The sequence below is a fragment of the Cryptomeria japonica genome, chromosome 2, assembly GCF_030272615.1.
Source record: "Cryptomeria japonica chromosome 2, Sugi_1.0, whole genome shotgun sequence".
In the NCBI taxonomy this organism is placed as follows: Eukaryota; Viridiplantae; Streptophyta; class Pinopsida; order Cupressales; family Cupressaceae; genus Cryptomeria; species Cryptomeria japonica.
In genome coordinates, this window is record NC_081406.1 from 582525267 (window position 1) to 582542886 (window position 17620).

Here is a 17620-nt window from a genome sequence, read left to right on the forward strand (position 1 = left end):
AATATTATTATTTTGTCATTGATGTCAAGAAATTGATTTTCTAATTCAGTATGATGTTGCCATATCTTAAGAAGTATGATTTGATGAGTATAAAGATGTCGGTAAAAGACACAGACAGAATGAGATGAATAAGGGGAGGAATAAGTTATTCAATGGGCAACTATTACCGAGTTAGACAATGATGAGATCATGATGTTTAGATTGTTTTGATATCCTACATATGTTGATTGATTGTAAGGTTAATACTATACTATGTGTAGACACCTAAAAATGGTCAACGCTTGCGGAATCGTACTTTAACATTGGCGCATTGCCTCATTTTAGAGTTTTTGCGTTGCATTAACATTTCTCCTATGTTATGCACTTGGTCTTTATCATCTGCGAGCATCGAGTCTTTCTTCTGCATTCTTCATTTGTCTTGCTTTCGAATTTGGTCTTGTCGATAACAATCTTTAATCATGATTTTGGTCGATCTTGTCAATCTCTTATCAACTTGTCAATCTCGTCGTTTTACGATCGATTTGACATCGATCGTCATCCTTTTCAATCATGTCAATTTGAATCAATTAGTCATTGTTCCTCGGCGCATTTATCAATCAAATCATTTATTAATCCAAAATCATGATCGAATCGATATCAATTATCCTTTGTCAAGACCTAATTGTCATCTTTGCATTTTTAATTCATCTTCCAAGATTTTATGATTTATTCATTTAATCTTGTTTGGCATTTTCCCTCTAGGTTAAATAATTTATTTATTTATCCTAGGTCTTCTTGTCACAATTAAATGTTTATTTAATTGGCTAATTAATTCCTCCTATTTTTGTAAATTAATTAATGAATGAGAAATTATTAATTAATTTACCTAATTTGCATCAATTTCCTAATTTCCAAGTCATCATTTCTAACTTAATTTTCTAATTTATCCTAAATTCCTAAATGTCTATTTCTATTCCAAAATCTTGTCATAAGTCCTTGCATAGCAATTTGTCATAAATTGTCATAAATTGTCATAAATCCTTGCATAGCAATTTGTCATACACATGTCATAAATTTGCTATTCTTGATTTGAATTTCCATTCGAATCACTATCATGCTAATTTGATCTTTTTCTCCAATTTGTCTGTAAATTGGATGAATATCTTCACTCAAATCCCTTGATTCTTAATTGGTAATCAAACTATCGAATTTCTAGTCAATCACATTTCTAGTACTCTTGATCAAAAATCTTGTCTACTTGCTTTCAATTATGTGTATGCACTTGTAGGTGAGATCCACAACCAAACCATTTGAAGAGGAAAGAAGAACAATGGAGCCGCATGAAGGAGCATTCAAATAACATCTTTGGTTTGCATAATCTTTGCTTTTGAATGTTTTTATTTCATGTCTCTATTGAGTGTTGTTTAGGATAGATCATTGCAATGAGTTTTTGTGATTGAGCTATTGATTATTATGTTTATAATGCCTGTGATGATTTCCTATTTCCTATGCTACATTAATTGGTGAACCCGACGTGAACACTAACCATCTAACCTCTTTATGGTGTTTTTGAGTGCTTTTAAGTTGATTTGCAGGCCAAAAAACCCAAAAACAAGGTCGTGCAGGGTTTTCTGGAGACTTCTGCGCCTGTGTGAAGCAACCTGCACCTGTGTTGAGCATTCTGCACCTATGTTGAAGACATTCTACGCTTGTGTTATGAGTTCTGCACCTGTGTCATGGGTTCTGTGCCTGTGTAAAGTCCAGAACAGGGGTAAAAATGCAGTGTTTTACTTGAAATTTGTTTAGTTTTTGCATTCTGTTTTCTGTGCTTTGGATTTTGGTACTAATTATCTATGCAGAATCTTGGCATATGCATGGCAAAGACAATAAATCAAACTACTAACATGTGTTATGCAGAATCGATAGTCAAAGACAACAAATCAAACTTCTAACTTGGGTTTTTGCAGGTTGCCTTGGAGAAACAACTAAACTTGGTGTTTGTCTTTAAATGTTTTAGGCACCTAGTGATTTCTAATAGGTTGGAATGAACATGTTTTTGCTTTGATTGTTGAGTGTGAAATTGGAGTAGGAGAGTATGCTCTCATCCTTTTAGGGTGATCAGAAATCCAGATCTTCGATACCATGCTTTTCTCTTTGATTGTGTGTCTCCTTTAGAGGGCCTGCCTTCCCGACCACTTTGCTTTTGCAAGCAAGTGATAATCATGAGAAGGGAACGACCCAAAGTGAGTACGGATAGAATTTCTTGGCATTCTAACTCACTATAAAAAAATACCCGATGAGCGAAAGCTTTGAAGGAAGTGTTACGTGGGAATTGTAGTTACTTGGGAAGTGATGACCCTTGAACTCTTTCTCATATCAACATCTAAGTAGGGCCTCTTGGTCTAAATCGTGCTTGCGCGACTACATTTGTTTGGTATCTTGATGGGCTTAATGTCTCAATCACGCTGGTGTGACATCAAGGAGTAACACTTAACAGAAATCCTTACTACACACCTTGTTTTAGAGGCCAAAAACCCTTCTAGTTGCTTGAGAAGGACAAGTTCGGATACTTGGAAGAGATACTAAGTTCGCCATGGGGAGATTTCCATGGGGACTGATGTTTGGCTGCCCTGAGAAGTGAGTGACGTGGAGGGGAGCCCGTGGGGTCAAGCATCTATGTATTCTCCTTGAATCTCATAATGAGTCTACCTCTCAAGTACCTAATGTCTTTGCCTACCATAATAAATGTGGAAATGAGCATGATTGTCTTGAGTCTAAGTTGTAATATCTTGTATTCTTTGCTTGTCAAAAGTTGAATTGCATCCCATTTCAAAAGGCAAAACAAATTGATCCAACATAAGATTAAACACAAGAGACATTCATCCAACAAAGGTTCAACAAGATTCAAAAAAACATCTTCAAACATGGTTGTCAAACATTTTTCAAAGTCTTGTCTCAACATTCATGTCACTTACATTTAGGTTCATCCTAGGTTGCATTTTGCAAAGTTCATTGTCAAGTACCAAGGTTAGGTTTCACCTAAGTCATACTCTTTTCAATAAGGGTCATCCATTTGCATGTGCTCTCTTGCATTAAAGTCATACCATTGTCATACATTCATGTTTGCATCCCCTAAGTCTCTTCATTAAGCTTAGGTCATTATCATATCATATTAGGTCGCTTGCATGGTAATTGTCCCTTTTCCATATAGTCTCAAAAATAGGTTCCGTCATACTTGAGTAATCCAAATCTTTGATAAAACCCTAAGTCATTGTTAAGAAGTCTAGACCTTATCAAATATTTTGTCCTTTTGTCATCCATGTCATTTCGTCAAACCTAGCTTAGTATCCAAGCATATAGGGTAGACATTGTCATTTTGTCCTTTTGTCACTTAATCTTTTTTTTGTCCTTTGAGGTCTAGACATCATTCCAATTTCCCAAGGGTCCTCTCTTAGATTTGCATTCATAAGTTTGTCAAAATTTCCAAAAACAACCAAAAACATAGATTGGATTTTCATCTATTTAGGTTGCACTTAGTTGCATAGCATACATTATCCTTGAAAAATTCCAAAAATATTGCCTTGCATAGTGACATGTCTATTGAAACAAGGTTCCAAGCACCAATGATGCAACAAAGTTTGACATATCAACCGACAATGCAATCACAATTCTATCCAACCCAACAACAAGGCAATATTGATCAAACTTTTTATGATGAAACAAGTCTCCAAATACAAAAACTAGAGGAGAAACTAGCTCAAGAAAATGAGATTTTGGAACAAAAAGTGAAAAACATTGCAAAGAATAGATCACAAATGTCCAAAACGTTTCGAAAATTTCCAAGTCGAAATCCAAATATTGAGCCAATTGATGTAAGATCTCTTCTTGAACGATCAGACATACCAGCTCTCCTCTCCCAAATAGAGATGATGAAACAATTTCAAGAAAAGAGACAACATCAATTTCAACATTATGTGCCTCCACAACAAGAACAAGAAGGTGTTTACTATCAATCAGATTTTCAACCATCACAACCAATGGTCCAACATATACAACCAACACAACCAATGGTCCAATTTCAACAATATGTCAAACCAACTATACAATGTCAACAAATGGTTCAACCAATGGTGGAATATCAATGTCAACAACCACAACCAAACATTCAAAAGTAAAGGTTGCAGCACACACCAACCCAAGTTTCAAACATGTCGGAACAATTGAACCAAGTCCAATATCAAAACATGACATCAAACCAAAAACAAGTTCAAATTCCAGATCCAATCATGTCAAAACCTCGAAAGAAAGGTGGCTTTATTGCAATGATCTTAAGGAAACTACCAAGTGAGTTCTTTGAGGAAGATCAAGATAATACAATTATGTCTAGCAATGCCTCATCCCCCCACAAACAAATTGACTCTCCAGTGGCATCTATCCCTACACCTCTAGAAGTTTCACAAGAACCTTCCATATTGTCCTCATCAAATAATACACCCAAGGATGCAATTATCCAAGAGCTATCCATAATTGATTGCCAAGATAATCCAATTCATGATGCATGTCCTTGTTATGTTTCAGAAATACAAGACCCAATGCTACCATGCACTTTATTGCCATAACCTATTTTAGAGGACCCCATTCGAAGTCCCTCTTTCTCATGTTCAAGCATTGATTCCTTGTTAGAATCCATCACAAATGTTCAAAGTGCATCCCCTTCGTGCCAAAGCATTGATACCTCACCAAGATCCCCCATGCATATCCAAAGTCCAACCCCATGTCAAGAGGATAATTTAGAGAATGAAGAAATGTGTCCTAAAGAAGATCAAGATCAAGATCCTGAAACCTTATTATCCCATCCAATTGTTGACCAGGACCCCATGCTCCCAGACGCTCATGACAATTCCCCTATTCTTGTGCATCCTATCCAAAGTCCTATTGACACTCCATTCCCTGAGCAAGATCAGGATATCCCAGTCCATCCAATCCCAAATGATCCCCTTCCATTCCAAGAACACAATATCCTTTCAAATCCCATTGACATTCCACTTCCTAAGAAAGATCAAGATATCCCTTCCATCATTTCCAATGATCCCATTAAAAGTCAAGAGCAAAGCACCTTTAAAGAGGAATCCAATGATCTTCCTCCTTGTCAAGATCAAAGTATCCTTCCAAATTCATTTCCAACACAAGACCCTATCATTCCTTCAGATCCTCCACAAGATCCACTTGTTCCTCCATCTCCTTGTCCTTATGCTCCATATACACTCCAAGATCGCATTTCTTGTGATGATCCCATTATTTCTCCCATTTCATCTCTTGAAGAGCCTGTCATTGAACCATGTCCACCACACGATCCTAATCCTCCTCATGATTCTAATGTGTCAGTGCAAGATGTTCATGAACCCTTGACATGCATAATGGGTTCTTCCACTTTGGTGCAATCCGATCCACTTCAAGATCTCATTATTTCTCTCATATCATATCCACCTCATAATGGACTCGCATCTTCTTCCCAAAGAAAAGAGTATCCTACAAGTCAAGATATTCATAAAGGCAAAGGAGTAGATCTTCATAAGCAAGAATCCCTTCATGTTAAAGAAAATCTTAAGGGTCATGTCTACACAACTCACTCTCAAGACGTTGGTATCCCTCCATCAAAATCCAAACATATCCCTTCCCCATCATCCCTTCCATCCATCTTAGGTCCTTATATCCCTTCGTCCTCTATGCAAGATCAGAAAAGGCACACATCCTTGAGTAAATTTCATCCATCCAAAAGAACTCCATTTCATTCATATCCATCCATGCATTCATTTCCCCCTCCAAGCAATTTGGATGCCAAGTATAAAAGTCATAAGTCTAGAAATCCACATGTATTCAAGGATCAACATGTCCAATCTAATCAACATGTCAAAACAAAGAACAAATTGATCTATAAAGAAAAAGAAATATCCAAAAGGCCACAAAGGCCCACTGAGCAAAATAAAGCCAAGTCAAAATATATATGGGTTCCTAAATCCCTTGTGCAAGCAATGCACTCCAAGGAACCACAAAAGCATGAAAAATCAAAAACCATGTGGATCCCTAAGCGGCTCCTTGAAGCACAAAAGCCTAAAGAAACATCCAACTTGGCATCCAAAGTTGCTATTCCTCCATCCAAACCTTCCAAGTCTATTTCTTCATCCATTTTGGGCCCTTATGTCCCAAAATCCCAAGCCTTTCCTTCCTCAAAATCTCAATATCCAAAATACATCTTTACTCCATCAGTCCATCACCCCTCAAGGTGTGTGCCAATGTCAATCTTGCCAACATTTCCGTCCACTCAAGCCCAATTCTTCCGATACCCTATCCATTATCCAATGCATATTTTCCGTCCTTCGATCCCTTCAGTCCAATCCTTTGCATAAATCCTTTCCTTAGTTCCATCTCATATTCCATATCCTTATCCTACCAACGTCTTTGAGCATACTTTTAAAGGTCATGGTCCTTTTTTTTTTTCAAGGCTACTATCCAAAACAAAAAACAAAAAAAAGACACTTGAGTCCTTCTTCCATCCCCTATCATGTGTCCATATTCTATTGAAAAAGTCAAAAGAAAAAAAAAAGTGAAAAAAAGACAAAAGAAAAAAAAATAAAGAAAAAATAATTCGTCCACTGGTGAAAACCTGGCAAACAGGCGCCTTGGGCAAGTACCGTGATGAAAACTTGGCAAACAGGCGTCATGCGTAATCTATGAACTTCTTGCACACCGTACTTGGGGGCAGGTTTTATCCTATCATATCCTTTTGTCCTTCATTGTTCCATTATCCTATCGAACCCCTATCATTACCCTTCATATCCTATTGTCCCTCATGTCCATTTCCTCTTTCCACCTTTGATCTTGACAAGGCTGACAATCGTCATGAGCATCACGCATCTTGTTTGCAGCTTTTAGTCCATCATAGCTTTTGGTCATTTATCCATTTGCTCATTACAACCTTTCATCCATATTCCTTGTCTTATTGCAACTTTCTGCCACTATCCCTTAGCCTACCCCGACCTTCAGTCCATGTCCCTTATCCATTCTTGGTCTTGCTTATCCTATCCATCTCTTATCACTATCCATACACTCTATTTCATTCCTTGATCTTGATCTGACATAAGGACGCAAATTTTAAACATGGTTTCAAAAACCTCTTAACATGTCCCTCATGCCATGTTCCTGCTTTACATTGTCATATCCAGTCTCTTGTCCCATCACGCCATAGCCCTTGAAAATTGCATCCGCATTGTCTCCATGATAAAAGGCCTTTGTCTTCCCTCTAGCCACCATCATTTCAGAAAGCCTATTTATTCACCTGTCATATTCCTTGCCTTGCTAGACATTGGGGGCAAAAAATTAAAAAATCCCTAAAAATTGCAAAATGTCCTGAAAAAAAATCTCATCAAAAACATTGAAAAATGTCCTGAAAAAATCTCATAAAATTTTAAAAATGTCCTAAAAAAAAAATCTCAAAAAAAAAATTAAAAATGTCCTGAAAAAAAATTTCAAAAAAATCGAATAATGTCCTGAAAAAAATATCTAAAAATTGAAAAATGAAAATCCATAAAAATCATAAAAAGTCTGAAAAAATGAACACAAAAACATTTCAAAACATTAAAATCCAAAAACACGCATTTTGTCAATAAAGGATCTCTTTTTGTGAATAAGACAAATCCCAGAGCATCCATCCAACAACTCGCAATCATACACTGTGCTTTAATGAAATCATGCGTTAACAGATGAACTTTTTACTCAAACCAGACATTCAAACTGATCCGAGTTGTCATATCAATCAACCTCACAATCATTTGTCCTTGGCACACTATCATGGGTCTTATACAGGGTGTGGTATACTCGAAACCAGACTGTGTCCTATCTTAGACGGGGTACCACATTCCCTGAAACCAGACAGTTGATCGTCCTATCAGCACTTTCAACTTTTGACAATGAAGATCAAGATGTTTGTTTGATTTATTGGAATTTGTGCATCTTATCTTTTTATTGATTTATCTTTGGCTTCGGTCATGTTCCTATGTTGCTCGATGATGTCACTGAGTGATTTAGAGTGACCGGGATGGTTCATGGTCCTTTTCTTTTGATTGTGATTGTTGTTTGTCTGTGATGTGTCTGTCTTTTGCAAAAAGGGTTGCATTTCAGCTCTGGCCTTCAATGCCATGATGCTACGCATCCATTTTGCTACATAAAAATAAAGGTTCTCACCTACAAAGTGCATTACGGAAAGCAATTTTTTCTTCATCTCTAACTGTCCTCTGTCTCATTTTCTTCTTACTAACATTTCTTCCGTCCGTTCGGATATTCAGTTCAGTCTAGTGCTCCAATTTTCCCGCACACATATGCTGCATCCTGCATCCATTTGGTTAGTACATTTGCATTACATTAAGCACCATATCAAGCATTTTATCCATTTCATATTATAAATGCATCAAAAACGCATAAACAAAAAAAACATATCCATACATGTTCCACAATGGTACATAAACAATGCATAAGTCATCCATACATAGAAAGTAACATCAGTCATAATATATTGCATCCCATCATATCAATGCATATCATATCATATGTCACAATAATATCGGAGTACAAAATTGGATTGTCTATCCTAAGTATGGCCCGCAAGCTGACTACTACAAAATGTTAAACTACATAATGTCCACTGTCTGTCTAAGGAGCATGTGCCTCTGTCACTGGGTGCTCCCTCTGTCCTCCTCATCCCTGCCATGTCTCGCGAATGATGTCCCTCCTGGTCCTGGCTATGGTGGTCTCATAGGTCCACTCACCCCCATGCTGCTCAATGACCTCCGAGAGCGTGCCCTGCTCTCTATCCTCGATCGTGCCCGATATGAAGGTGCTTTCTGCTCTGGTGGAACTGCACTCTCGTATAGTGTCCTCCAATGGTGTATCTCCTCTCCAATCTCTACCAACATTTGTCCTAGCTCCCATACACTGGCATCCCGGATCGACCCAATATACTCAGTGACTCTCTGTCCTTCTCGCTGTGCCTGCACTACTGCTGTGTCTCGAGCCGCTGTGAGTCTGGCTATCTCTCCCTCTAAAGTCGCAATGTGATCCTGCTGACTCGCTATGGTAGCCTTGAATATCTCCATCTCCTCTGTCCTAGCTGTCTTTGGCTCTATGGGTATATCCTGCAATGCCTCCTGCTCGTCATTCTCATCCTCATCTTCGTCATCGTCACCCCCCTCATCCTCCTCATCCTCATCCTCATCTCCGTCCTCGTCACCCTCCTCATCCTCATCCCCGCCCTCCTCCTCCTCATCCTCATCATCTCCCTCCTCCTCTCCTGTGAGTGGGAAGTCCTCCTGTCGCCTCGGTACTGGAATATCCGGATCTGTCAATGGCACTGGTCGTCATTGTGCAAACCATCTATCATACTCCTCTGTCGTCCCGGCATCGACCACATCTGACCTCCAATCCCACTGTCTCAACTGTAGCTGTGCAAAGTCGGCATAGGCTATGTGTGGCTGAATCATACTCCCCCACTGACTCGTCTCTCTATGAGATCGGGCAAAGTGTGCAGTCCTCCTAGGTACATCCTGCCTCTCTCCAAACTATCATCTGACTCTCTCTGGCAGGTACAACTTGATCACTCTCTGGCGATTCACTGGTCGCCCAATCAGGTACCTCTCTTGTCTACAATATGGTAGCTCATCACTGTCATCTGACCATCCCGGACAATCACGATATGGCCTCCATATGAACTCTCTCAGTCTATCTAGCTCATGTCGCCAGTACAATATGTATCCAAAAGGACCCTGTCTCAGTGCTCCCCCATAGCAATACACATATGGTCGGTGTGGTACTACCTGTCTATCTGTAATCGGTCGACATATGGCTATGTGCTCAAATGCCCATACCTGTAGCAATGTAACTCCACAACTCAAAGTCTGAACTCCCTGATATGCTATCTGATGCAGCTGAAAATAGAGCATAGCCAGTACACATGGTCCCCATGCGTACACCATCCCCTCTGTCGCCATCTGCTCTAGCACTCTTCCCCATCCAATAGGTAATCCATGTCCTCGTATGTCTCCTGCTAGTAGATATCCTATCACCACGGCTATCACCACGTATCGTCGATCATACTCTGATGCCATAGTCTCCCAGCCAATCTCCCTCTCGACAATATCCAGCTCATCTGCATCGCATTCAAACAATCTGCACAATGCGTCTCTCCCTATCACTGGGTCATACTCTATCATCTCTCCATGAATCGGAATGCGGAGGATACACCATACATCCTCCAGTGTCACCGTCGCCTCTCCAGTCGCTAGATGGAATGAGGAAGTCTCTGAATGCCATCGCTCTGCCAATGCAGTAAGCAGTCCTATGTTTGCCCTAATCTTGGGCATGAACGTGACATAGTATATCTCAAGTCCTGCTAAGGTATCTCTCTCTATACTCCTGAGTCTGTGTCGTAGCATGAAGCAATCTGGTCGGTTCTCCCATGTGATCAATGGATATTGTCGACTCTGCATCACAATTGGGGCATATTTTTGTCAGTTTTAGGGTTTGCTCCTACGGGTTGCATTTCCTCATTTTCATGCCTAATCAGGGTGTTTTTCATCTAGTCTGACCTATCCTACCCTTGTCCCCTTTTTCCAGATCATTTGCATATCATTTTGACCAAAATTAGGGTTTGCATGGCACAATTGCGCCTGTGTTAGGTAACCTACACCTGTGTTAGGTAACCTGCGCTTGTGTCTCCCTACACAAGCGCAGAAGACCCCACACAAGCGCAGGATTCGCCCTACACAAGCGCAGGAGTCCTCTTCTGCATCCCCTGTGGGCCCCGCAATGTCCCGTAAGCACTCAAAATTCATCAAATTGAAAACATGGGTATTTGAGATCCATACCGCTGCTCTTGCGTCGTCTGATCGTCTGAATGTGCATACACGTTCGTCGAGGTGATCCGCCATTGGAATGTTTGCCATCTATCTGCAAGTGTCCTTGTCCAGAGCAACAAATCCTTCTCTTTGTCTAGTGCAAATGAGCAAATTGTCACTCTCTTAGTCTCATTTATAGATCTTTGTCAGTGCATAGATGGACGTGCACCCTCTCTATCTTATGTTGGTCGCAGTCTTTTGTGTCTTCAATTGCTCGTCCTTCATGCATCTGATCTCCGATTGTCAATCCGTTCGATCCTATCATTTTTATCGATCAATTGGCCTCTTTTCTACACGTTTCTGGCCAATTCCTCGAGGGGGCATGCATATGTCATTGTTATTGTCTGGGGCATTTTCATTACTGTTCTTTGAAACAACGCTTGAAATCGCATTGTCTCAAAGAGGGGCAAAATGTAGACACCTAAAAATGGTCAACACTTGCGGAATCGTACTTTAACATTGGTGCATTGCCTCATTTTAGAGTTTTTGCGTTGCATTAACATTTCTCCTATGTTACGCACTTGGTCTAAATCATTTGCGAGCATCGAGTCTTTCTTCTGCATTCTTCATTTGTCTCGCTTTCAAATTTGGTCTTGTCGATAACAATCTTTAATCATGATTTTGGTCGATCTTGTCAATCTCTTATCAACTTGTCAATCTCATCGTTTTATGATCGATTTGACATTGATCATCATCCTTTTCAATCATGTCAATTTGAATCAATTAGTCATTGTTCCTCGGCGCATTTATCAATCAAATCATTTATTAATCCAAAATCATGATCGAATCGATATCAATTATCCTTTGTCAAGACCTAATTGTCATCTTTGCATTTCTAATTCATCTTTCAAGGTTTTATGATTTATTCATTTAATCTTGTTTGGCATTTTCCCTCTAGGTTAAATAATTTATTTATTTATCCTAGGTCTTCTTGTCACAATTAAATGTTTATTTAATTGGCTAATTAATTCCTCTTATTTTTGTAAATTAATTAATGAATGAGAAATTATTAATTAATTTACCTAATTTGCATCAATTTCCTAATTTCCAAGTCATCATTTCTAACTTAATTTTCTAATTTCTCCTAAATTCCTAAATGTCTATTCCTATTCCAAAATCTTGTCATAAGTCCTTGCATAGCAATTTGTCATAAATTGTCATAAATTGTCATAAATCCTTGCATAGCAATTTGTCATACACATGTCATAAATTTGCTATTCTTGATTTGAATTTCCATTCGAATCACTATCATGCTAATTTGATCTTTTTCTCCAATTTGTCTATAAATTGGATGAATTTCTTCACTCAAATCCCTTGATTCTTAATTGGTAATCAGACTATTGAATTTCTAGTCAATCACATTTCTAGTACTCTTGATCAAAAATCTTGTCTACTTGCTTTCAATTATGTGTATGCACTTGTAGGTGAGATCCACAACCAAACCATTTGAAGAGGAAAGAAGAACAATGGAGCCGCATGAAGGAGCATTCAAATCACATCTTTGGTTTGCATAATCTTTGCTTTTGAATGTTTTTATTTCATGTCTCTATTGAGTGTTGTTTAGGATAGATCATTGCAATGAGTTTTTGTGATTGAGCTATTGATTATTATGTTTATAATGCTTGTGATGATTTCCTATTTCCTATGCTACACTATGTTACCGAGCAAAGAACCTAGTCAGTAAACCCTAAGGAACCTAGTCGGTAAACCCTAAAGTTATCGCTATCGGTTAATGAAGGCAGAATGTCTACCGAGTGAAGTTTAGTATTTACCGACTTGCAACCGAGTAGTAACAGAATGCATTGAATGAATAAAAGCATTATTTAATGAAGGAAGCTGATGAGCTGGAACTGATTAAATGATTGGTATGTCGTGAATGAAGTTTGTTAAAGAATCTATGGTAAAGGAAAATCGGCAGGAAGATCTATAGCTCAAATTGAACCGCAATACCCTAGCACAAGTTCCAAGAAATGTATGCAAGTTCCAAGGCAAGGTAAAACGTTTTCAGATCGAAGGATACATTGAACCTAGTCAAAGATTGAAGATCTAATGGCTATGATTGATCATGGGAAATGTGATCAAGGAGATTAAGCGGTTGGCAAATTATTTATAAATAAGGAACTGTTGATAAACAATGTATGTGGGCAAGTGTATGCACTGGGATGCTACATAGTGATTACCAAGCACAAAAGCTTGAAGACCTGTTTGAATAACAGAGTATAGAGCCCAGCAGATGGACAAGATAAAGTTCTATGTCTAGATTGTATTGAGCAAATAAGAATCTGCTTTAGCATTTTAGATGTGAAGTTGCAGATAGATTATTATTACTGTTATTTTGTGAAGTGACAGAAAATCTCTTAACCGAGTGGACTTGACAGTCTTATTTGTAAAACCCTCTAGCAAGGTGACCATCTGATTGAGTGTTTGAAATCCTTTAACAAGGTCACTTCTAACAAGGTGAAGATCCTAACAGATCTGAGGGAAATCCCTTAACCGGGTGACATCTAGCAATGTGTTTGTAATCTTTAACAAGATTTGCTTTTAACCGAGCATACTCTAGAAGAGTATATTTCTTAGTGGGTCCGAAATCCCATAGTGGTTTTTCCCTATTTGGGTTTCCACGTTAAATCTGGTGTTATGAGTTTTATGATGTTTATATGCTTTTGAGTTTGCATGTTTAGCATTTTTGATTATATTACTGAAGTATATGTTACCGAGGTTGAATCTGTTATTTTTATGGAAGATTAAGGTTGTATGATTCACCACCCCCCCCCTCTCATCTTATTAGCTTGGCATCTGTACTGAACATTAAGTATCAGACCTATCAATTGGTATCAAAGCTTTGGACTCCAGAAGAAAAAGTTTAAAGGTAATTGAGGAAAAGATCCAAAGATGTATAAGAGGGATGCACCAAAGCTGAACAAGTCAAGTTTCTCTACATGGCAGAAAAGGATGAAGCTGCACCTATCAGGAGTTGGAGAATATGTTGTAGATTATCTGGAGAATGATTTCATTACATCGAGCACTTATCCATTGACAATGGAAGAGATAAAAGCAAAGCAAGAACATATCCAAGCAATGATTGAAATAACATCTGCATTGACCGACTCAGAGTTTAATGATCTAGAAGGTTGCAATGATGCAAAGGCAATGTGGGACAAGCTCATATCTGTGTATGGTAGAGATGAACATGTTCAAAGAGCAAAAGTGGATAGTCTAAGAGGACAACTTGAATCTATGAGGATGAATGAAGGTGAGAAAATAACCTAGTACAGTACAAGACTAAAGGAGATTGTCAATCAAATCAAAGGAGCAGATGGAACTATTGAAGAAAAGGATATAACAAGTAAGTTGTTAAGAACCCTTCTACCAGCTTATGCAATCTGAGTCTTTGCAATCAATGAAATAAAGTCTGTACCCAATATGCCAATTTCTTTAGATGCTACTATTGGTAAGCTACATGCATTTGAGTTAAGTAACTTTGATAACAGTGGGTCATCGGTAAATAAAGTTGAATCTGCATTTAGTTCTTTTCATATTGGTGAATCTGATTATTACAATAATAGAATGAGTAAGTACACTAAAGGGGATCACAGTGGAGCAAGTGAAAGATTTCGCAAGAACATGGAAGGAGTACACAAACTGTATGAGGAAATCAAAAAGCAAGAAGAGTTTGAAGCACTATTAGCCAGAAGGTTACCGAGAGGCAAAGGTAAGTATAAAGGAAAACTACCTTTGAAATGTTTCAATTGTGATAAGATAGGACATATGGCTTCTAACTGTCCTGACAAAGAATCTACTAAAAAGAGAGATTACCGAGATGATAGACACAAAGATAATCATTACAGAGGACACCGAGACTTCAGAAGAAGAGATAGAAAGTCATGCTTAATAGCTGATGAGGAATCCAATGATGATAAATCAGATGAAACTGATACAGAGGAAGTAGTTTATGTGGCTATCAAAGATGGATCAGATGAAGAAAGGTATGAAGAAAAAGCTCTAATATCTCACATAAATACTAATGATTCTTGGATCATAGATAGTGGATGCTCATATCATATGACAGGTGATAAACACAAGTTTGTTATGTTAGAAGATTATGATGGAGGCTATGTAAGATTTGGTAATGATGCACCATGTCCAGTAAAAGGTAAAGGATCTATAACACTTCTTGACAATGCAAGATGCAATGATGTTTATTGGGTTGAAGGATTGAAATACAATTTGTTGAGTGTAGCACAGCTAAACATATAGGTTACCAAATAGAATTTCAGAAAGGAATTGTCAACGTTCATGACAAGCATGGAAAGTTAGCTACTACTAGGACACAAACAAAAGGTAACACATTTCACCTTAACTCAACTCGGAACAAGTGTCTATATGCAAAGATAGATGATACTTGGTTATGGCATAAAAGGTTTTGTCATGTAAATTTTGATAATCTGATCAAAATAAGCAAGAAGCACCGAGTAAGAGGTGTACCGAGCCTTGAGAAACCTGAAAATGCTATGTGCCGAGGATGCCAGATGGGTAAAATGACAAGATCAAGCTTTACAAGTAAGTCCTACACTTCTAAGGGAATTTTAGTTCTTGCGCACATTGATCTTTGTGGTCCTATGAAAATTCAAAGTTATTATGGTGATAAATATTTCATATTATTTGTGGATGATTACTCAAGGATGATGTCAGTAATGTTTTTAAAAGAAAAATCAGAAGCTTTTCAAATGTTTAAATGGTACAAGGCAAGAGTTGAAAATGAAACAGGAAGACAACTGAAATGTCTTAGATCAGATAGAGGAGGAGAGTGTTAGGCCCAATATGGAAAGCTAATGTATTGAGAGGGGAGGGGTGAATCAGTACTCCAAAACCTTTCTTGAATAATAACCTTACTGTTATGCATAAATAGAATAGTGCAGTAACATAAAATAAAGTTAAAACAAACAGATAACAATCATACATGATTCACTCCATAACACATATATTTTGGTTACGCTGAAACTTTTGGTTAGAGAGAAAAACTGTGGTGGGGATGGCACCCACAACTTCACTACTGCAATAATAAAGAATGCTCGGTTAGAGCTACATTTAGCTATTTCTGATAACTTACCCTATTAGGAGTAACAAGATCTATTAGATCTACCTTGCTAAAGGATTTTACAACATTTATTCTGAATGTTGCACCTGGTTAGAGGCTTTACAATTTATAGACTTGGTTAGAGTCTTTTACCCTGTTAAAGGTTTCTCTTTCAACTTCACAATATTACAATAAAATCATTACAAACATTTACAACTTTACATCTGAAATGTTATAGCAGATTCTATGTGCTCAGAATACGATTACCTTGCTTATAGCATACCTCGGTAACCCATATAGTAACTCGGTAAACCCTTCCATTTACTCTGTTCTTCGATTGTTCTTTAAAAACCTTCTTGGTGACCTTTGTGTCTCTGTAACAGTCTTCCTTCATGCATACATACACTTCAATAATGTTGTATATATAGATCTCTTAAAACGGTGATCCAATTCATTGCTTCGATCTTACAAACAAGATTCCTCGAATGAATAACTAAACAAAATATTTCATTGGTTAGATTGACCTCGCAATCATACACAATCTTCTAGTGCAATTTCCAATGTAATAACGGTTAGATGTGCCTCGATCTTGTAACACGTTTTCATATGCATGTCCAGGTTCAATGTATCTGGTAACACGTTTCACTCTGTGAATATCAACTCGGTGTGTTAACTTTACTGCTCGATAGCCATAAAAAGATACTCGGTAGACAGCTCGGTGTATACTATGTTCTATGACTGCTTTCTTCTGTAACCGACTAGATTGTGCATATCGACTTCTCTATTTATACCGACTTCATGATTCGGTAGTGCTAACTGACTAGAATATATAGTATGGCTATGAATATAAAAAACTAATGGCAACTTGATAAGTAGTAACAATCTCCCCTTTTGACATTAGTTGAGATGTTTGACAAAAACTACTTTCAAAGTCATAACTCAAAAATCTATATACTTTGCAAAATGACTACACTTGACAATATATACAATAGTCAATGAAATAGTATATGCAGATATACTCCCCTTATCATTATTCTGTATCAACTCGGATTTTACATGCTCAATTTTGTTCTGTGCTTGTGTGCTCTGCTTGCTCTGCATGCTCTGCTCGGTATACTCCCCTGTATATAATACTCAAAACTGTATTACCAAAACTGTATCACTCTCCAAATATAGTATATTACTCCCCTTATGTAGTATTACTCCTCTTTTTTGACAAACATCAAAAACTTAATTTCCATCCAGGGGCGGTAACTGATCAAAAATAGATTTATACTTGTTCCAGGCATTGGTGAGTGCGACTGAGAGTGCATCCTTTATACTTTCCATTAAAGAATTTTGTGCTTGAATATCAGCCAATAGTGATATTAAGCCATCAAGAGTGTTGCCCTCTTGTGTAGTAGATAGGCATGTAGCTCGGTTAATCTGTTGTTGAACTGATGAGAGATGAGGAAGGAATAATGTCTGGAGGGTCATTATATCCATCCTGATCTTATGCTCTTCATTTCTGAGTTCTAACTGTTGAGACATGAGCTGTTGAAGCTTAGTATAAAAATTCTGAACTGAATTAGGCTCAGTGGTCAACTTAGTTGAGAGATCGGTGATCTTTTTCTCAATT